At 39.0% G+C, this 22,866-nt stretch overlaps 1 long non-coding RNA gene across 1 annotated transcript in view; it reads right to left on the bottom strand.

Moving 5' to 3' along the window:
- The window catches only part of LOC121485345, an 84,627-nt gene that overhangs the window by 5,511 nt on the left and 56,250 nt on the right, over positions 1 to 22,866 (bottom strand). Inside the window, exon 2 of the long non-coding RNA XR_005986252.1 lies at positions 3,200 to 3,371. This is a non-coding gene — a long non-coding RNA (uncharacterized LOC121485345). The remainder of the gene's footprint in view (positions 1 to 3,199; positions 3,372 to 22,866) is intronic.

Genomic DNA, 22,866 nt, shown 5'->3' with positions numbered 1-22,866 from the left:
TAAAAGAGTTCAAAAGTAAATACAGGACAGAACATAACCGTAAAATTTTTTAAAAGTTCTTTCGGAAATGAGAAGACTTGGATGCCTGGGAGGCTCAATCAGATAAACATCTGACTTTGGCTCAGGTCATGATCTCAGGGTCCTGGAATGGAGCCCACTCAGTTGGGAGTCTACTTCTGCCTCTATCTCTCCCCCAGCACACACACTTCAACCCCCAAACCTGCTCATGTATATGTGTGTATATACATGCACACTCTCTCTCAAATAAAATAGAAAAAAAAAAGGAAGTAAAAAAAAAAAAGAAAAAAAAGGAACTAAGAAGACTTGGTTCTCTTAATTAAGTATATGATAAAGGTTAACATAAAGCACAGGAAATTATTCTGATAAGACACAGAATTATAGGAATTCTTCTAGGAGAAATACCTAAAAGGTAAAAACAAAAACAAATAAACCAAAAAATCCCACCAAAACCTTTTACAATCTCTTAATAAGAGCAGACCAATAAACCAAGAAAGCCTTGTTATTTCAACAGAGAGAAAAACAAACTCTAGCTCTGTATCAGTGTACTTTTAATATTAAAATGCATTTTCAGGGACACCTGGGTCGCTCAGTGGTTGAGCATCTGCCTTTGGCTCAGGGTATGATCCCAGGGTCCTGGGATCAAGTCCTGCATTAGGATCCCCCCAGGGAGCCTGCTTCTCCCTCTGCCTATGTCTCTGCCTCTCTCTCTCTGTGCCTCTCATGAATAAATGAATAAATATCTTTTTTTAAAAAAAAATGCATTTTCAGAGACCTTATAAACAAGCCTATCCAATCAGCCAGCCTTGACCACATTAGATAAAATTCCTTTTCCAAGATTTCTTTCCCAAAAGCCTTCTAGGGCTTTTTTTTTTTTTTAAGATTTTATTTATTTATTTATTCATAGACACAGAGAGAGAGAGAGGAGACACAGGCAGAGAGAGAAGCAGGCACCATGCAGACAGCCCAACACAGGACTCGATCCAGATTCTCCAGGATCACGCCCCAAGCTGGAAGCGGCACTAAACTGCTGCGCCACCAGGGCTGCCCTCTAGGGCTTTTTATATCCATTCGGTATCCATCCTGCATATACTGTATACTTTTCTTTATTAAAAATACATTCTACTTCCTTGCATACTTTTCTTGCAAAGTTATTTCATTTCACCCTTATTGTTTCTAGTAGCTTCATTTACAAATATTGATTATACTTTATAATCATTAAAAACCCTTTTTAACAGACAAAACTACAAAGTAGACAATTGCAAACTGTCTCTCATGTTTCAGCATTCTATAACAGTCTAGCAAATTTTATGAATATACCATCTCACAATTTTTTAAGTCTATGCTTCCTGATAGTATTTTTCAACGTGTCGAAAAAGATGTTATTAACAGACTCAAATATAGTTAGCCTCACTCTATCATATAAAAATAAGAGGCCAAAGATATATAAACTGAAACTTGTGCTTAGTAATCTAATGTTTAATAGTTTCTCTTAGAAAAGATCTCAATATTTAATGAATATCTCTAACATCAGATATTCTAAGATTGGGAGTTATAAAAAACAAAAGATTGTCTTTAGGCAGATATATCACAACATTAAACAAAGCTAGTCCTCGTCTCAAGTTATTTCCCTGTTAACTATTTTAAAAACACATGCATGTTAGGCGAGTATCCAAAGGAAAAAAAAAAGAAAGAAAAGAAATAAAGAAATCACAAAAGCAAAGAAACCTAAAAATGGTTAAATACCAAATGTATACTTGTATTATACTTAATACTGAAGACATAGCTGCTGTTTTAAAACAGTATTAAATTAGTCTTATTTACCAAAGATTTTCCCAAACCACATAACCTTGAAAAACATTTGGGTTAGTTTCTATATTTCTGGGAGATTTAGGAATATTTCATTTATATAAGCACTTACTTACCTCTAAGCCAATTTATGAATCTCTTTCACAAGATTTTATAATTTTTTTGGTAATACCATCTAGAGGTAGAAAAATATCACACATACAAAACATATATATACAAATATAACTATGTAAACATACAGAAGCAAATAGAGATCTTGTTGCTTTCATTCTAAAATTGTAGGCACGAGTCTGGTAAACACCGCAATAAAAAACTCATTGGTTTATATAAAATAACTGGCTCTTGTTTTTGCTCCACGTTATATTTTTATCCCAAATTGTTTTTCTGACAGATGCAACAAGTTAAGGTTACCTGCTCAATTGACAGTTAATGCTTTTTATAAATACTTCTGGAGGAAATTTTTAAGATTTTGTTTTGCCCTGCATGTAGTTTCTCTGGGTGGTCCCTGAGTCTCTTGAGAGCCCCCAATGGAGGATGGAGGACCTAAGTTTAAAGTTTAAGTGACTACAAGAAACTGAGAGGCTGGAATGGGAAAGAGAAAGTCTTGCAGAGGTGGACAGAGAGATGGAGGAAGTAGGGGCTTGAAGGCAGTCCAATCAACGGAATCAAAGGAATGGAGGATTGAAGGTGGTAAAAGGATGGCGGAATGGAAACAATGCTGAGAGATAAGTCTTAGAGGAACCAGTTTGGGGAAATCATTGAAGTTCCCAATTATCCTAAGTAAAAGTATTCCAACAAGAAAGCAAGTAGAGAGCTAGTGCCAGGATGGTGGAACATATAGTTAACACGGGTATAAGAAAGGGGTTTGAGTCTACTGAGAAGCTCTCTTGTTCTTAACCCATGATACCTTGCTAACAAAGAAGCCTGGGACTTTAACCCAGCCTCCATATGCCTGGGACTCTCACCCATTTTCTAGTGTAGAGGCCTCCAAAAGAGTCAGGAATTTGTTACTTCAAGAGTCAGTGAGTACGGACACCTGGGTGGTTCAGTGGTTGAGTGTCTGCCTTTGGCTCAGGGCCCAGGGATCAAGTCCTGCAATGGACTCCCTGTGGAGAGCCTGCTTCTCCCTCTGCCTATGTCTCTGCCTCTTTCTCTGTGTCTCTCATGAATAAATAAATAAAATCTTAAAAAAAAAAAAAGAGAGTCAGGGAGTAAATTCCTACTCAGAAAGATCCCAGAGGACATCCATCCAGAAAGATGCTTGCTTATGCAGTCACTTTCCAACCAAATGGAGTCCCACTTTCCATCCTGGGACTCTATCCTAGCTTCAAAGAGTATACTCAGAATCTTAAGAATCAAAATCTGCCCTTACCATGCTTTAACAGTCTGTTATCCAGAGCATTGGGTCAGGAGTTGGACTCACCAGTGGATCTCTAATCAGTCAGGAGTGAAACAGTCTTCAGAAGCATACACTTGGGGTCCTGGATGAGAGGTTCCAGGAGTCCGATGATGAATTTAATCCTGTCTGAGTCACGACATCATAACTGTTAAAGAAAAGAATTATTCAGACACTTATTAAAATGGCAAGCAAGGGGCATCTGTGTGGCTCAGTCAGTGATTCTTGATCTTGGCTCAGGTCTTGATCCCAGGGTCATAAGTTCAAGCCCCACATTGAGCTCCCCACTGGGCATGAAGCCTACTCAAAAAATAAAAAAGACGGGCAGCCCAGGTGGCTCAGTGGTTGGGCATCTGCCTTTGGCCCAGGGCGTGATCCTGGAGACCCGGGATTGAGTCCCACGTCGGGCTCCCTGCATGGAGCCTGCTTCTCCCTCTGTCTGTGTCTCTGCCTCTCTGTGTATGTGTGTCTCTCATGAATAAATAAATAAATAAAAATTTAAACAAAAGAAAAAGAAATAAAAAGGAATATATTGGCAAGGAAGACTTTATTCAGGACAATTACAATAAGAGCACTGTAGTAGGGGAGAGATTACAGCAAAGGCAGCAGGGGAGTTTTAGCCAATAGGCAGAGTGAATGTGTCAGCAAATGTAGAATTACTAAGAGGAGATTCAAGGGTAAGGGGACTCTTACTAAACCAACTTAAGGGAGACCTGGTTGGCTCAGTGGTTGAGCGTCTTCCTTTGGCTCAGTCATGATCCCAGGGTCCTGGGATCAAGTCCCACATTGAGCTCCCCCCAGGGAGCCTGCTTCTCCCTCTGCCTATGTCTCTGCCTCTCTCTGTGTGTCTCTCGTGAATAAATAAATAAAATCTTAAAAACAAAAACAACATAATAGCATTTTTGCTAACACTGGGATAGACAGGCCAAAGACAGGATGGGGGTCAAGGTGGAGACCTAGCAGAGAAGAGGGCTCAGAGGAGCCTGACAGGACTATGGTTAAAGAGAGAGTATATCACGTTCACCACTAACACACATACTTTTACAGACAGTAACCCAGATACGGAAAGGTGAAAATGGAAAGGAAGGAAGGAAAGAAGGAAGAAAAAGTTTATAAAATTGCCTTCTGAGGGACACCTAGGTGGCTCAGCAGTTGAGCATCTGCCTTCGGCTCAGGGTGTGATCCTGGAGACCCAGGATCGAGTCCCACATCGGGCTCCCTGCATGGAGGCTCTCTGCCTCTCTCTCTCCATGTTTCTCATGAATAAATAAATAAAATCTTTAAAAAAAAAAAACTTTAAAATTGCCTTCTGAACTCAGACTATTTTGAGTGCTACCCCATATTTGTTTGTGGATGAGAAATTTGATCTTTTGCAATAGCCAAAAGATAGTTAGAGCCAAGTCTTTAAAAATAAGGAGGGGATCAAATTGAGTAACAGTGTTACAACTATAAAGCAATGAGCTGGCATTTCTTGTGAGGTTTACAAGTAGGATGACCAAACTCAACCCATTTTGCCTGGCACTCTCCCAGTTTTAGGAGTGAAATCTCCTTCAGTTCTAGGTAACCCAGGAAAGTTGACACAAGGCTACTCAGTTTTAAAACCCAAAGTCCCACATCCTGGGAAACCCTTCAGTCCCAGGAAAACAGATGGTTGATCACCCTATGTGTAAAGAGAGCTCTGAAGGTACTTCAAATAAGAAGTTCCTAAAGCATTTGAGTCATGGCACACGACAAACTAAAGGTTTGGCTTTCAATATAAGGAGTGTTTAAAAAAAAAAAAGCCTCATTTGTTTAGTCACACATTATGTAGGAAAATAAATATTCACCCTGACTCCTATTTAGCTAGAAGTATATTTATTTAGCTACCTTAATTCAAATAAAAGCCCAAATACCTCTCCAGAAACGTTTGGCTAAAGAAAACTTGTTTACCAAATGAAGATACTTGTGTATAATTGTGCATGTTTTCTTTTTAAATTAATGTATCTCTTTATGTTTTGTTGTAAAATTCTTGCTAGAAAAAAAAAAGACATTCAAACTTGCTATTCATTCATCTGTATGGTACAGTATTGTAGCTGCTACGTATGGTAACCAAAGTGTGTGTACATGTATGTGGTTTTCCATGGGGAAGCAACATTCTTTCCCCTTATTGTCTGCAAACTCTATCTGTACTTTGACTCATTTTCCCAAGGGGTGTGTTGTTCCTGTAGAAGGATTTTCTGGGGGGGCTGAGGGCGCTAGAAATGGATAAAGAGGATTAGATGACAGCAAAATCTTGCTCTGTTGTTGCTGTTCTGCTCGGATTAGTCAACAACACCTTACGATGACATAGGTTTATCCTTCTAAAATCTATTTTATAAGCTTTTTTATATGGTTTCCCACTTATGGGAGGACTTTTCTCCCTAACCATGGAAGCCAGGAAACCTGGGAGGGGACATGGTAGCTGGGACCCTGGGATTTGTCTGAGTCTCCCTGGAGCTGAAGAGGAAGAAATTCAAGAGGAAGCAACTTAGGGAGAGGCTAAATTAAAAACCACTTAATGCCAAAGTATCTAAATATGAGGAAATACTGGGAAACCCACTGACAATAAGGAGGTCAGAAATAGAGTATACAGGTAGAAACTAAAAGAAATTAAGGTAGCTAACCAGGCCTTGTTCTTCTTCTACTTTGCACTCTAGACTTCATTGTCCAGTGTGGGTGGCTAAAAAGACTTACATGTTCCGGTTCTGAGTCTGGGTGGGGGAAGTTCCTGTGTTTGGTTCTCTAACTTGCATCACTACTCATGGTCAAAATACCAGAGTTGGGATCCCTGGGTGGCGCAGCGGTTCGGTGCCTGCCTTTGGCCCAGGGCGCGATCCTGGAGACCCGGGATCGAATCCCACATCAGGCTCCCGGTGCATGGAGCCTGCTTCTCCCTCTGCCTGTGTCTCTGCCTCTCCCTCTCTCTCTCTCTCTCTCTGTGACTATCATAAATTTAAAAAAAAAAAATACCAGAGCTGGCTGTGGTACCGCTGGGAATCCAAAACCTTTCATAAAATTCTTGGGTCTTCCAACTCAGTTGTCAGGGTAAATTGATGGCATTCTGGGTTGAGGGCAGAGTGTCAATGAGCTGGGCTAGTGGAGCTGGTGGAAAGAGACTTCATCTCTCCTTTTACTAAGAAAGGAGCAACCAGAAGACAGCTATGACAACTTCACATCATTGCGGTAACTAATTTTTGACTCTTTCCTTCATGGTGAAAGAACTGTACTAGAGTGTAGGTCCTCTTAGACTTTATTTCACTTAAGCCTTGGACCCCTCTAACCTATTCAAAGGCTTTGCACTTTCCATCACTTACTCTCTTTAGGCTTTCCATACTTCCTTTATATGCTCCTGTTGGCATATAAAAATGCTAGAATATCTCCCACCTTAAAAAAAAAAAAACAAAAAACCTGTCCTCCCCTGAATCTATGCCCTCCTCCGTCTACCTCCTCCCCCTGCTCAGATCCACCTCCATCACCATTCCTAAAATTAGTGGTCAATGCTGAATGTCTCCACTTGCTCACTTCAGTCTCTTTTCATCGTTCTCCATTCATTTTCTTCTCTACAGCTCTACTGAAGCCCTTATTCTCAGGATCACCAATGAGCTCCATCCCTCTAAATCCACTGAGCCATTCCCAGTCCTTCCCTCACTGGATCTCTCAGCAGCATTTGACTCAGTAGACCACCCGGCTTCTGAGTGGGGAAGCCTTCCTCCTACATTCCTGCTTGGCTTCTTCCTAGTCTGCTGGCTCCTTCCACTTATTCCTGATTTTTAAATTTGTCTAAACCTCTCCTGTTCTTTAAATACACTCACTCACAGTTTGGAGGAGATTTATCCAGTCCTATGGCTTTCATTTCTATCTCCCTGTCAATAATTCCCAGATCTATATATTCTCCCGTCCTGACGTTTCCCCTGAGCTCCAGACTTAACAAATACATCATGCCACCTTCTTGACATTTCCATTAGATGTCTAATTAGAATTTCAAGTTGAACATTTTTTTAAAATAGAACTTGATCTTATCTCCCAAACCTGTTTCTCCCACAGTGTTCTCCACTGCAGCTATTGGCTTTACCATTCATCCATGCTATGGTCTGAATGTGTCCCCGTGAAAAATCATATGTCAAATCCTAATCCCCAAAAGTGATGGTTTTGGGGGTAGAGCCTTTAGGAGGTACTTAAGAACACTCATGAATGGGATTAGTGCCTTTATAAAAGAGCTTCAGAGAGATCCCTAACCCCTTCCACCATGTGAGGAAACAGTGAGAAGGCGCTGGCTATGAACCAGTAAGAGGCCCTTACCAGAAGGTGACAATGCTGGCGCCATGACCCAGACTACCAGCCTCCTGAACTCTGAGCAATAAATTCTTGTTGTGTAGAGATACTAATTCTGTAGTATTTTGTTACAGAATCCTGAATGGAGTAAGAAACCTCAGAATGTAAATTTAAAGCCCATTTTTAAAAAATAAAGCCCATTTTTAACCACTTTATTCTTCTTACACCTAGATATACTAAAAATCCAATTATTGGGCCCCTATCTGTACCTGATGGCCAGGACTGGGTGTCCTCAAAATTCCCATCCAGATGATTTCCAGGATTGGTGCTGTGGTCTATATTCATGGTTCTATCCTTTCCAGGACTGGGTATGAAATAGTAAACCTAAAGCACTTGAAAAGATGATACTCATGCAAACTGAGTCTCTGCACTTATCTTAGCTACTCTAGTCTCTATGACAAGTAATCTTCATTCCCAAAAAGGATGAACATTTGAATTTTTCCAAAAGCCAATTTTCCAGGAAAGGAGCCCCAAGAGGGTGGAGGCATGAGGGCTGGGTCCTCTGGGGTCTAATGTTTCTCATCTGAATAGCTGCAGACATTCATATAGATTGGGCTGAGTCAGGTAGGCTAGTGGAAGGTTGGAGGAATTATGCAAGGCTTATTGGAAAGCTGGATCTGCCTCTGAGAATGAAAAAAAGCCTTCTTTCCTTTTGACAGTGTCAGTTATTCTAACTGCCAAGGAAAAGAAGTATGTAATTAATTTTGTAATAAATTCAGGAATTGCTAAATATATGTAATGAACAATGTGGGTTCTTACTCTAGGACATGAACATGTGAATCACAATGCAGATGTCTTGGCTGTACAGAACACAACCCAGAAATTCCTCCATTTTCTTGAACATGTACTTCTCAGGGTTGGCCTGCAGGTGGAGATGTAGCCCACAGAGGCACTACATGTTACAGTACGGCAAGGGACTGATGGGATGTTAGATCCAGATAAATAATTAGCATATTGCCCAAATAGATCTTGCCTCCTTGATTCCAGATGTGATTCATTCAGCACTAGTAGATGAGTAAGGCACTGCACAGGCAAAATGACACCATAATCTGACAGACTGAGCTTCTCCCATTGTTCTCAAAGCTCTTGGACCAGTATGCAGAAGTATCTACAACCTTCTCCATGTCCAGGTAGGTAATAAGAGAAAAACTGCCTTCTGGATAGCCCCCAATGAACTGCCCATGTGAAGTTGCTAGTACCTTTGAAGAAAGGACATGTGTCTATGAGTAAAGTGGCCAATTCTCTCATAATGCTGGTCCCTATGTTCAAAACAGCAGGTTAGCATCCTCCCTCCTCTTCCTGCCACATATTCCACCTCTGCTAAAGCTTGTGAACAGAATTGTTGCCTGCAACTGGCTTGGCAGGAAGGCAAACATATTTGGAGTAGAATTACAAATTCACTCACTCTGCCCTTAGATGTGCAAAGAAAATGAAGCTTCTTTATTTCCTTGTAATACATCTGCTCATCCACAGGGAACTATGAAAAAGAATCCTAAATTTATCTCATTCAGTTAAATTTAGTTCAGTTCAATAATACCAATAACTCCTGTATGTGAATTCTCTTTCATTTCTTTAAGTAAAATGGTCTTTCAAATTTTCTCTTCATCTCTTTGTGTCCTTCAAGATAACATCTGTGTGTATTGGGCTCCGTAAGAGTTTTGATGACCCGTGGTAGCAGAGATAGTATCATCTGGATCTTCACTGGTGAATAGTGGAGTGCCTGGATTTTCTGTTCCCTGGACTGGTGACCACTAAGGTATAGTTTTTCTGGTGTGGCTTTCTAAAATGAAGTACTATCTATCTCTGAAATCTGTGGTTCTAAGGGCTTCTCAAAGTTCCTATTCAGCTACGCTTTTGTTTTGACCAGAGCCCTGTGATGTACTTCTGTGCTCTCAAAACACAGGGAACTTACTGGATCCATTGTACACCAGGTCATGTGGGCCCAGGAGGGATGGCTCAAGCTTATCTGTCAACTCACCTCCCACTACACCTCCTCACTATCGGTCCTTGCCTAGACTCTGACCTTTGACCTTGTTTCTTCTTTGTCTTCCTTATTTCTTCCATAATCCTTTAAAACTGGAAGGGGCAGTCTTTAGACAATTCATTCATCCATGTAAGATTTCCCTTCTAGAAATGAGACTCATGGCTTAGCTTTCATTGGTAGGAAGGATATCTTCTCAATACTTGAGAAAAAAAACACTGTGCTTTGAGTTCCTCTATCTAGTTGTAGATATGCCTTATATCTGAATTTTATTTTATTTTATTTTTAAAGATTTTATTTTATTTATTCATGAGAGACAGAGCGAGAGAGAGGCAGAGACACAGGCAGAGGGAGAAGCAGGCTCCATGCAGGGAGCCGGATGTGGGACTCGATCCCAGATCTCCAGGATCAGGCCCTGGGCTGAAGGCGGCGCTAAACCACTGAGCCACCAGGGCTGCCAACATCTGAATTTTAAAAATCCTTTCTGGACAAAGCCTAATTTTAAGTCCTGATGTGCAGTCAGTACAAAATATAATCAAAGTTTCAAAGGTCAGAAATTATTTTTTCTATAGCTACACTGTCCAGTTTGGTAGTCAGTGGCCCCACATGGCTATTTAAAATAATTCAAATTGGGGCACCTGGGTGACTCAGTGGTTGAGTTTCTGCCTTTGGTTCAGGTCATAATCCCAGGGTCCTGGAATCAAGTCCAACATCGGGTTCCCCACGGGGAACCTGCTTCTCCCTCTGCCTATGTCTCTGCCTCTCTCTGTTTGTCTCTCATGAATAAATAAATAAATAAAACCCTTAAAAATAAATAAATTAATTAATTAGTTAATTAATTAATTAAAAATTAAAATTTAGAAATTTCAGGTCCTCATGCTAGCCACATAGCAAGTTCTCAGTAGCCACATGTGGCTGGTGCCCACTACCCTGGACAGCAAGAATATAGAACATTAACATTCTTGTTAATGTAATGGAAGGTCTATTGGACGGCTATTCTAGAGGTGTACCTACCTCCCTTTCCTGAAGCACTAAAATACTTTATGGAGAAGGAAGCTTCCCATAATGTAAGCTCTGCAGGATATGGTACTACACCTAAAAATACTTCTTTTAATAATTACTCCTAATTAATACTTGTTGCCCTGGACTCCTAAGAAGCTGGGTTAGTCAATAAGCACCAGTCCACTTCTCTGAGAGCCTGATGTTCTCTGTTTTTCCTAAGAAGAGGGATACATAGTTTTTGGAGCCTAGTACAAAATTGAAACGTTTAAATTTTATTCAAAAGTTGTTTTAAAATGTCAAGATAGCAGTAGCAGAGTATTAATGCAATTACTGATTTTTTTGAGTGAGGAGCCAGTATAACTGCATTGGTCTTATACCTAGGAAGCTGGCTTTGTTCCAAGATAATCATGCCTAAAAAAGAAATCAAGGCAGCCCTTTGGGCTCACTAGGGAATTTGCTCATGAGTGGCAATGCCAGGAACCACTGCTGGCCAAACTCAGATGTTAACTCAGACAGCTGCCCAGGGAATGCCTGTGACTGGAGGGAGCCACCTAGCCAAAAAGAAGCGACAGGATATAAGGGCCCCAACATGTTATATTGGAAAGCCCAATGCTGGAAGGTCTGGGCATGTCAACTGCTTCCAGGTGGGTATGTTTCCAACAAAACCAGGGCTGTGCGCAGCCAGGAAGGCTGAGATTTGTCACAGCCATCACTTTAGAAACTACTGGAAGACAAGGGAAAGGTCACACACCCAGAAACTTCAGCTTTCCTACCTGGACTATTGGTGTATGATATCCAAGGGCTTGTGCACAGGGCAGCGGGGTGGGTTCCCTGCCTCAATCTGAGAGACAAGGGGATTTGAGGAAAGGCCAGAACAGTCACTTAGAAATTCAAAATGAATCATCAATGCCAAGGAGTAAGATGGGGGAAAAAAATAATAATCTACTTGTAAGTTGGCTAAGCAGAAGCTGAGGAAAACAGACAAAAACTAAAAGATCTGAGGTGGAAGGTGAGACTTGGAACCTATAAACATTCTGTAAGATAAGTAAATTAACTACCACAGCTTTTTAGAGTGTAGCAGATTGATACCTACATGGAAATGCTGGTTAAAATTCAATAAATTTTTTAACAAACAGCTGAGGCCAAAAGGGGGGGAGAAGGATTCAGAATAAAAAGAAAAAACAAAACCATAGTGGGTTCAGTGTGAGTTGACCCTCTGATGTACTTGATCGTCTAAATAGTTCTTGTTCAGGGTTTTATTCAGGTGTCCTTGTCTGTCATATTGACCCCCGGCCTTGGGCAAAGAAGACCTGGCCCTTAGCCCAGCCCAGGCCCTTGGCCACCTTCCCTATTCAAGTTCAGAAACTGAATAAAGGAGCTCCTTGAGCTTCCTGAAACATAGATTCTGGGGACCCAAGTACTGTCCTTGAAGGAAGACCCTTGAAGTATGGAAAGATAAATTGAAAAGTCCAACCACTCAGCTTGGCAAAGTAGTATGGAAGCTTGTGGTTTAATTCTCATGCATGACTTTTTTTTTTTCCATACAGGACTTTTTAATTTTAATCCTAATCCTAGGAAAATAGCAAAGTTCTAGTAGAGAGGAAAATACATTTTAAAACTAAATCAACCAAGGGACTCCTGGGTGGCTCAGTCAGTGTAGCATTCAACTCTTGGTTTCTGCTCAGGTCATGATCTCAGGGTCATGAGATGAGCCTTGCCTCAGGCTCTGCTTTCAGTGCAGAATCGGCTTGGGATTCTCTCCCTTTCCCTCTGCCCTCCTTCCTCACACTACCCCCTTGTGAATGCTCTCTCGCTCTCAAATAAATAAATAAAGTCTTAAAAAAAAAAAAAAACTAGATCAATCTAATAGAAAGTAGAAAAGGAAAAAAAAAAACAAAATTAAAGAATGGTAAACAGAAAACAACATAATGATAGCACAAAGTCCAAATAGGTCAATAATCAAAGTACATATAAATATTAATATATTGAATTTGCCTACTAAAAGAGATTTTCATAAGGGCTTTTAAAAATTCAACTATGTACTTCTTATTAATAAATACACTTAAAACATGATGATGAAAAAAAGGGATGATGGAGAGGTCATTATGCTGAATAACATACTAAAATTTAACAAAAATTTAAAAAATAATATCAAAATCAATTTTTAAACTTTAAGGCAAAAGGAGGGTTATTATATAAAGATACAAGGAGAAATAGAATAGTTCACATTGAAGAAATAGTAATTTGGAACCTCAAATGTGTGTGTGTGTGTAAATCAATATTATAGTTGTAGAAGACATAAACAACATAAGTAATCCTACACCCAAAGTTCAAAATATACATTATTTCTAGCACGTGTGAAACATTCATAAAAATTTACTATAATATGTCAAAAAGCAAATTTCAAATGAATACTAATGACCCAAAATCATATAAAACATGTTCTCTGATAACAATGAGATAAAATTTTAAATCAATATAATACTTAAACTGCCCTACTCATGTTAGAAGCTTCCAAATAATTATTAAGCAAGGGAGAAAAAGTAATGAAAATTACCAAATGTTTAGCACTGTCCAGACACTTAAAATGCTAGTGCCAAAATGTATGTTATGCAATTTAAGCAGTATTTAGTAAGAAATTCAGACCTTTAAATGCATATAATAGAAGAGAAGGAAGCATATACCTCAAAAAGTTAACTACAGAGAATGCAGAAGAAAAGAAATAACAAAAGGAAGAGAGGGATCCCTGGGTGGCGCAGCGGTTTGGCGCCTGCCTTTGGCCCAGGGCGTGATCCGGGAGACCCGAGATCGAATCCCACGTCAGGCTCCCGGTGCATGGAGCCTGCTTCTCCCTCTGCCTGTGTCTCTGCCTCTCTCTCTCTCTCTCTCTCTGTGACTATCATAAATAAATAAAAAAAATAAAAAAAAAAAAAACAAAAGGAAGAGAAACAGATGAAAGGGGAGAATGAATAAGGAATCGAATGACTCAAAAGCTAGTTCTTTCTGAAGGTTAATAAAATAGGCAAACTTGGCAAAATTGATTGATGGAAAAAGAGAAAAAAAAAGTAGGGGGAAAGGGCCAGGACTACAAAGAGAGTCAAAGTTTTTAAAAGCCCTAGAAAATACAGTGAATATCATTACACAAAAAAATTGATGATTTAATGAAATGGACAGCTCTTTAGAGATATACAAATCACAAAATTGATTTGAAAAAGAAATGGCAATCCATATATTTATTTACGCCCATTAAATAATTGAATCTGTAATTTTTTTAATAATAAATTTATTTTTTATTGGTGTTCAATTTACCAACATACAGAATAACACCCAGTGCTCATCCCGTCAAGTGCCCCCCTCAGTGCCCGTCACCCATTCACCCCCACCCCCCTGAATCTGTAATTTAAAAAAATTGTACCCATTAAGTATGTCTCCTCAGGCTAGAGAAACAAAAGCAAAAATTAACTATTGGATTATTCCAAAATAAAAAGCTTTTGTACCATCAACAAAACAAAAGGGCAACCTACTTAATGGGAGAAGATATTTGCAAATGATATAGCCGACAAGGAGTTAATATCCAAATATATGAAGAACTTATACAACTTAACACCAAAAAAACCCAAATAATCCAATTAAAAATGGGCAGAGAACCTGAATAGACATTTCTCCAAAGAAGACACACAGAGAGCCAAAAGATACATGAAAAGATGCTTGACATCACTCATTATCAGGGAAATGTAAATCAAAGCCACAATGAGATATCACCTCATACCTGTCAAAATGGCTGAAATCCAAAACACAAGAAACAAGTATTAGTGAGGACACGGAGAAAAAGGAACACTTCTGCCCTGTTGGTAGAAATGCAAACTGGTGCAGCCCATGTGGAAAATAGTATGGAGGTTCCTCAAGACACTAAAAATAGAAATACCATCTGATCCAGTAATTCTCCTATTGAGTACCCAAAGAAAATGAAAATATTAATTCAAAAAAGTATATATGAGCCCCTATGTTCCTGGAAGCACCATTTACAATAGCCAAGATATGGAAGCAAACCAAGTATCAATTGATAGATGGATGGATAAAGAAGATGAGGTATATACATATGATGGAATGTTACTCAGCTGTAAAGAATGAAATCATGCCATTTGCAACAACATGGAAGGACTCCGAGGGTATTATGCTAGTGAAGTCAGTCAGACAGAGAAAGACAAATACCATATGATTTCACTTGTATGTAGAATATAAAAAAATGAAACAAAGGAATAAACAAACAGGGACTCCTAGGTGGCTCAGCCACTGAGCCATCATGCCCTGCCTTTGGACTCAGGTCATGATCCTGGGGTCCTGGGATTGAGTCCCACATCAGGCTCCCTGCAGGGGACCTGCTTCTCCTTCTGCCTATGTCTCTGCCTCTTTCTCTGTGTCTCTCATGAATAAATAAATAAAATCTTAAAAACAAACAAACATAAGCAGAAACAGACCCATAAATACAAAGAGAATACAATGAATACAATACAAAGAGAACAACCTGATGGTTGCCAGAGAGGAGGGGGGTAGAAGGATGGGCAAAATGAGTGAAGGGGGGTGGGAAGTATAGGCTTCCAGTTATGGAATGAATAAGTCATGGGGATGACAGCATACAGAATGTAATCACTGGTATTATAATAGTGTTGTATGGTAAGAAACAGTAGCTACATGGGTTGAACATAGCATAACATATGAAGTTGTTGAATCACTATATTGTACACCTGAAACTAATATAACATTTTATGTCAACTATACATCAATTTTAAAAAAAAGCTATACCCATTAAAAAAGCACTATGCCAACCAAGTATTTACCCACATAGGTGAGTTCAACCAAATCTTCAAAATTTATTTCCTGTATCATACAGACATTTTCAATGAAAGGATAGAAGAGATCCTTGCTTCATTGTATGAGAGAAGTATATTTTTGATACCCAAATTGTGCAAAGACAATATTAAAAAAGAAAATATTTAGTTATTCTCACTCTTGAACACATGTGCATGAATATTTTTAAATATTATCTTACTAAATTAAGTAATGCATTTATAACACATCATAATAAATAAGGCACAAAGCAAATATAATAAGATTAATTGTAGAATCTAGGTGGTTGATATATGGGTGTTCACTGTGCAGGCCAACTGTTCTAGTTTAAACTTTTTCATTTGAAAACCTTAGGAAAAGTAAGAAATCAAATCTTTGTACATCTACAACCTCTAAAAGTATATAATGACAGAATTCCAAAGATGGCTAAAAGAAATCTATCAATAGAATTCATCTCATCGGTATGGATGAGCAATTATAAAAGTACAGTTTATGGGGGCACTTAGGAGGCTTAGTCAGTTAAACATCTGACTCTTGGTTCACTCAGGTCACAATCTCAGGCTCATGAGAGCAAGCCCCCGGTTGGGGGGGTGGTCCAAGCTCAGCAGGGAGTCTGCTTGGGATTCTCTCTCTCTGGCCCTGCCCCCATGCGCTCGCTCTCGCTCTCTCTCTCTCTCTCTCTCTCTGTCTTTTAAATAAATAAATAAACAAATAAATAAATACTTTTAAAAGTGCAATTTATGGAAAAAACTACTGGCAAGCTGGGAATGGACTACAACCTCATTATCCTGGTGAAGAGTGTTATAGGATTGGGCTTGGCTATTAGTGGCAAAAAAAAACCCTCCAAAATATACAGAATTTTACTTCTCATGTAAAAGACTAGTTAGATGTTCCAGAGCCAAATTCCTTCTATCATTTTGTTATGTGTTATGTAGTCTTTATTTCTAAGATTACTTCAAGTCCAAAATGTTGCTCCCATTCCAATCATCACATCTGCATTCCAGGCTACAGGAAGTAGAAAGGGGGAAAGTGCTCCCCTTTAGGATAGACTGAAATTTGCAAACTTACATTCCCATGGTAGAAACTAAGTTATGTGCCCTCATGTAGTTGAAGGTGGCTGGGAAATGCAGGCATTTTCTTGGCAGACATATCTTCAGATAAAATTGAAAGATTCTGGGGCACCTGGGTGGCTCAGTCAATTAACCAGCTGATTCTTTAATTTCAGTTCAGGTCATGATCTCAGGTTTGTGAGACAGAGCCCCACATCACTCTATGTGCTAGGCTTGGAGCCTCCTTAAGATTCTCTCTAGGGATGCCTGGGTGGCTCAATGGTTGAACGCCTGCCTTCAGCCCAGGGTGTGATCCTGGAGTCCCAGGAGTCCCACATTGGGCTCCCTGCATGGAGCCTGCTTCTCTCTCTGCCTGTGTCTCTGCCTCTCTCTGTGTGTGTCTCTCATGAATAAATAAATAAAATCTTTAAAAAAAAGATTCTCTTTTTTTCAGCCCTCAGCCCTTCTCTCTTTAAAAAGAAAGAAGAAAGAAAGAAAGAAAGAAAGAAAGGAAGGAAGGAAGGAAGGAAGGAAGGAAGGAAGGAAGGAAGGAAGGAAGAAAGAAAGAAAGAAAGAAAGAAAGAAAGAAAGAAAGAAAGAAAGATTGTACTTAAGAAAATAGAGAGAACCAACCAAAACTGAGGGAGTTGGCAGTCTCTTCTATATGTATCTATCAGAAACCCCTAGAAAATATTTTACTTAGTGGTAAAACATTAGACATGTGCTCTTTAGAGTCAAGAGCAAGTCAAGGATACCTGTTATCACAACTTCCCTTAAACACTGTATAGAGTCTTAGCCAGTATGACACTTTAAAAAAGAAGGAGAAGGAAAAGGAGAAGGAGAAGGAGAAGGAAAGAAAATTTCTCATATTTGCAGACCATGGGATTATTTTCATAGAAATTGCAAAAGAATTGATAAGTAAGTAATTCAAACAAATAGGAGAATTCAGCACTCTGGATATATTTAGAGTGTAAAAGAAAAAATAATATACTTATGTATATTTATATAAAATGTCTCATTTACAGTAGATACCTAGGCAAAAATCCAAGGAAATATATTCAAGACTATTTGGTAAAATTAAAAAACATTACGTAAAAGATGCACTGGATAAGTGATAAGCTGAACTGTTCATTCACGTGGCAGGGAAAACAACACCTGAGATTCCCACCTTAGTTCTTTGGCATTTAGCAGAAATGGAAAGGAGTATATGCAAGATGAGGAATCAAACAAAGAACTACCCCTAGACCCATATAGTACCAAGGCCTAGTGTTGGACCCAAGGCACTTGCAAATGGTCCCAGAACAGGGCCAGTCTGTTCCACAGTCACTAGGGCAGTTCTAGAAGCCAGCAGGGTGTTGATGCCAGCACATGCCTCCCCACACACACTCTGAGAGCATTTCTCAGATGGCCCTGCTGGAGCCACCTCCCACCATCACCCTGAGGTAATGCTGAGAGCACCCATTAGGAGCAACTGAACCCTCAGAGCCTCTCAGGTAGCTATGGGGACAGGCTGCCCAGGTTCACTCGGGACAGCTATTTGTAGCTCATTTCTTAAACCTCTGCCAAGGGTGGGAGATGGGGCTGCAGGTGATGCCCTGGGCTGATCATGCCAGAAACTGACACTAAATACCCCTCTCCAGAGTAAAAAAGGGATAAAGGAAAATTAGGACGTTGACTATAAATCTGATAAAATAAAAGAAGAAAATAATGAAAAAAGAAAAAAATGAATATTTTTATTTTAGTTTCATAATAAATATAATACATAGCTTGATAAAAAAAATTTATTAGTGGCAAAAAAACCTCCAAAATATACAGAATTTTACTTCTGAAGGATTGAAAGATATTATTGTGTAAATCCAGCAGCTCTCCCCATGAATTTATAATAGATCTATGAATCATTATAATTCCAATCAGAATCCCAACAAGACTTTCCATGGAATTTAACAATCCTACCCTAAAGTTCATGTGGAAAGTAAAAGAAACAAAACTGCAAAGAAATTTTTGAAAAAGGAAACTAAGTGGATATTTGCCCTAATAGGCTAATTATAATGCCACAGTTATTTAAATAGTGCAGTATTGAGACAAGGATATAAAAACAGGCCAAATGAGCATAATGAAAAAAATAAGTCAATACCGACCTATACATATATGGAAACTTGGAATGGTTCAGAGATGGCTTTACATGTCAGCAGGGAATGGTGACCATTAGATAAACGGTGCCAAGAGAACCAGTCATAGCCAGTGCATATCCTGGGAGGAGGGAGTATTTAGATCTCTACTTCATACCATAATAAAAATACAGCTCACACGGATTAAAAATTTTAATGTATGGGGGAAAATCTTAAAAGTTATAAAGAAAGTATAAGAGAATGTCTTCATTACATTTCTTTGGATTTCCTAAAAAAAAAAACTAAAAGCACAAATGATTACAGCAAGAATTTCAATACATTAAAATATAAAACTGCATTAGACAAAAGACACCATAAATAGTAAAAATGCAAGCCACAGACTAGGAGAAATTAATTATAATACAAACTATTATCTGTATTAGTATCCAGAATATAAAATAATCCCTACTACTCAATAAGGAAAAACAAGTAATATGGTAGAAAAATTGTCAAAGTTTTCGATAATTATTTATAGAGTCTACTGAATAGCCAAAAAAGAAAGAAAAGATACCTTCAGAAATAAATGCAAATTAAAACCACAATGAGGTACTATTTCATCCCTATCAGCTTGGCAACATTTTAGAAGTCTGAGAAGCCCAAGTGTTGGTAAGAATGTAGCAACAACAATAACAATAACAGCAAAGAAAGCAAACAATCAAGAAACAAAGAAAAAGAGAAAAAAAAGGAAGCAAGAAAAAAAGTAAGATGAAAGAAAGAAAGAAGGAAAGAGAAAAAAAGAAAGAAAGAAAGAGAAAAGAAAAGGAAAGGAAAGAAAGAAAAGAAAAGAAAAGAAAGAAGAGAAAGAAAACAAAAGAAAGAGAGAGAGAAAGAAAAAAACTTCTAAATGTGGTTGGTGTGAATGTGCATTGCTAAAAGCCACACTGGTGAATAATGTTGCAATATCATATGAAGTTGGTATGCACATGCACTGTGACCTAGAATTCTCCTTGTGGATATACATCCTAAAAAATTCACATACGTGTGCCCAGAGAGACATGAAAGAGAATGTTCATTGTAGCATTGTATTTATTAAACAAAACTTGAAAACAAACTAAAAAATTCACATACGTGTGCCCAGAGAGACATGAAAGAGAATGTTCATTGTAGCATTGTATTTATTAAACAAAACTTGAAAACAAACTAAATGTTCAAAAACACAATTGTGGATAAATTGTGGTGCCAGAGTCTCACAATGAAATACTAAATACAAACATAGTAAATATATGACAACCAGGCAGGAAGGATACATGCTAATTGGGGGATAGTGATTACCTTTGGGCAGAGAGCAACAGAACTGGGCAATGGGGCTGTGGTTAAAATATATCTGTATTGTTAAAACAAAAAAACCCTAAAGCCATTATGGCAAGATGTCAACATCAGTTGAATCTGTTAAGAACAATGAGGCTGGCCATATGTACAGACTATAAGGAATGATTTCCAAGGCATACTGTTAAGGAAAAAAAAGTAAGCTGTGGAGGAATATGACAAGTAGACTACCATTTGTGTAAAAACGAAAAAGGAGGGTCATCTTGTGTTGAATATTTCTGAATGATATAAAATAAATGGATAATGATGATCTCTAAAGGGGGAGGAAGCTGGGGCCTGGGGTCAGGAGTGGAAAAGAGACCTGTTTTATGTACCTTTTCCTACTCTTGGGCTGCTTTTATCACTCGCATTTGTTTCTCAAAAGTAAAACACTAAAGCATTTTTAATTAAAATTACTTGTACCCCAACAATGCATTTAGAGCCAAAATTACTGTTTTGAGGAATATTTTGCATCAAAATATAAGTGTATCCTTATGTTTGCCATCTTACCAAATGACTGATTTTTCCGAAGAGTTCTTAATGAGTTCCTTATGCTCAGGCACACAGAAACGTACACCCTGCCTGCTGCATCTGCCTTAACTGTGCATCTATTTATATGGTATGACAGATACTTTCCCTAATAAATCTTACCATTTCCCCTGCTAAGGAACTAAGTGCTGACTGAATGGTTGATGACACATGGGAGTTATTCCTACATTTTCCACACACAGTAAGACAAATCAATGCAATACCCCCTTCTTCTGTTAGAAACCCTAAGAGCTTTGGGGCATGTCAGAAAGGGTGGGGGCATACAATGAATCCATGGTTTCTAGACTTTCCTATGAGAAACAGACTGAGGCCTGAGGCAGTTTGAGAGCAAAAGCAGGATCTGGAGTTCCGACTCCCGTGAGCTAATTTACAATCAAGAGAGCTCCAACCCTGCTAGATCTAGAACTCAACTATTACTTCCAACAGTGAGTGAACTTCCCTCTATTTTGCTTTGAGCATCTTACGCATTAGTTTGTTTAAAGGCTAAGGACCTCAGCTGAATAGAATGGTGATTTTCAAACCTTTTATCATAGGACCACTTTAGGAAACAAAAGTGATCCTCACTGCCTTCTGTTATCCCCAGCTAGACCCCCAGAGCCCCACACCCCACCTGGTATAAAGTACAAGGTTCGGATTTATACCACTTTACAGGTATCCAGGAGGCAGGAGAGAGATTCAGGGTAATAGGGAAAAACAGGAAAAAGGCTCATAGTCATCTCTTTTTCATGTCTTTCATTTCACAACTTCTTCCTTCCCATGCCTGCTGGTGTGCTCCCTTGCCTTGTTCCAGAGCCAAAAGACAGGTCAACTTCACTGCTTCTTAGCCAAGTTGGCAGAGGTTGTGGCAGCAGGGTGGTAACTCTGCCCGATGTTCTCAAGCTGCACTTGGGACATGTCCAACAGCAAAGTCACTCAGTAAACAGTTCTCTGTATTCTCTTTTCCTTGAGTTGGCTGGAATATCTAGGACCTGGTACCACCCACTCTTTAATTTGAGACAAGCCCACAAACCAGAAACTTCACAGATCACCCTATCCCAAAGCAGTCTTTTGCTAGATACAAAACACCATCTAGAAAATCATTGATATGCTACATAATTTTAATTCCAAGCCCTATTGATGTCCTTGTCAAGGTTTAGTTTTTCTATTTTTAGTAATATTTCCTGTACATCATTCATTCAATATTTAAGAACCTTACTAAATGTCTATTTTGTGCCTAGTTTTGTACCAGGGTTGAGTGGGGTAAAGGAGAGGAACAGATATCACATATAACAGTTCCTTATTTTAAGCTTACAGAGTGACTGGAGAGAGAAAAGTCAATATGAAACAAAGAATAACTCAAGACAAAATATCTTTAAACACCAAAAGCAAGGAATAAATATCAGAGACTCGGAGAGATTAGGAACAGCTTTAAGAAAGATGTTGGGCTGGAGCTGGGTTTTTAAGGAGGGGTGGAAGGTTGGGGAGGGTTTTCTCGGTGTGACATAGTAGCAAAGACCACAGAGGCTGGTTTCAGCAGAGCAGATTGTGGGACTGTCAGAGACCAGTCTAATAAAGCAACTCTGAAACCCAGTCAACAGGTAAACAAACAAACAAAACCAAGGGGCAAAGATAGATTAATAAGTTACCTAAGTATTAGTATTTTGCTACATAGAGAGACTCCTAGAGATCAAAGGGACCTCGTGAATTATATCATCCACCTTCTGCTTCATTTTACAGATGAGAACATGGGATTAGAGAGGTGAGGTGATTTCACCATATCAGGTAACAAATTAGTGCCAGAGCGGAAACTCAACTCCAGAGCTTCTGACTCCCAACACATCACACTCTGGTTCAAACCTCAGACTATTATGCTCAGATGACTCCAGGCCAATTGGGACAAGTGACATACTAACAGTAACAATGTAAGTTCCAAAAGGGAGGATGAGGGATAAAGCTCATTTTCTACACAGATACTTGGGATAGTTCTAAATTTTTCTTTTCTTGAATTGCAGTATGTATTGCGTCATGTTTTACCTCCTTTGCTTCACATCCAAAGTCTTCCACAACATGGCCCTGCCTGCCTTTCTGACCTTATTTCCCAACACTTTCCACTCTACAGCCTCTACTCTAGCCAGATATGATCATCCACAGTCCCCAGCTCTCACCTGGCTCATTCTCCCCTCTGGGGCATTGCTCCTATCATTTCCCCCTTCTCTAAGAACGTTTCCCTTTTCAACATTGACATAAAAGCCAGGGTTCAGTTAGGATCTTCAGCTGCTTTGAGTCTTCTCTACACTCCAACTTAGTAAAATGCAACCCAGTTCATTTCAATAAAATTTTATGGAGGACCTGCTGTATGCCAGGAACTCTTATGAGGCACCCAGGATTCCAAACTAAGTAAGGGCTGGGTAC

This window comes from Vulpes lagopus, chromosome 2 (genome assembly GCF_018345385.1).
Source record: "Vulpes lagopus strain Blue_001 chromosome 2, ASM1834538v1, whole genome shotgun sequence".
NCBI classification, from domain to species: Eukaryota; Metazoa; Chordata; class Mammalia; order Carnivora; family Canidae; genus Vulpes; species Vulpes lagopus.
Note: the sequence above shows the minus strand (reverse complement) of the source record. Positions and strands in the feature narration are given on the sequence as shown.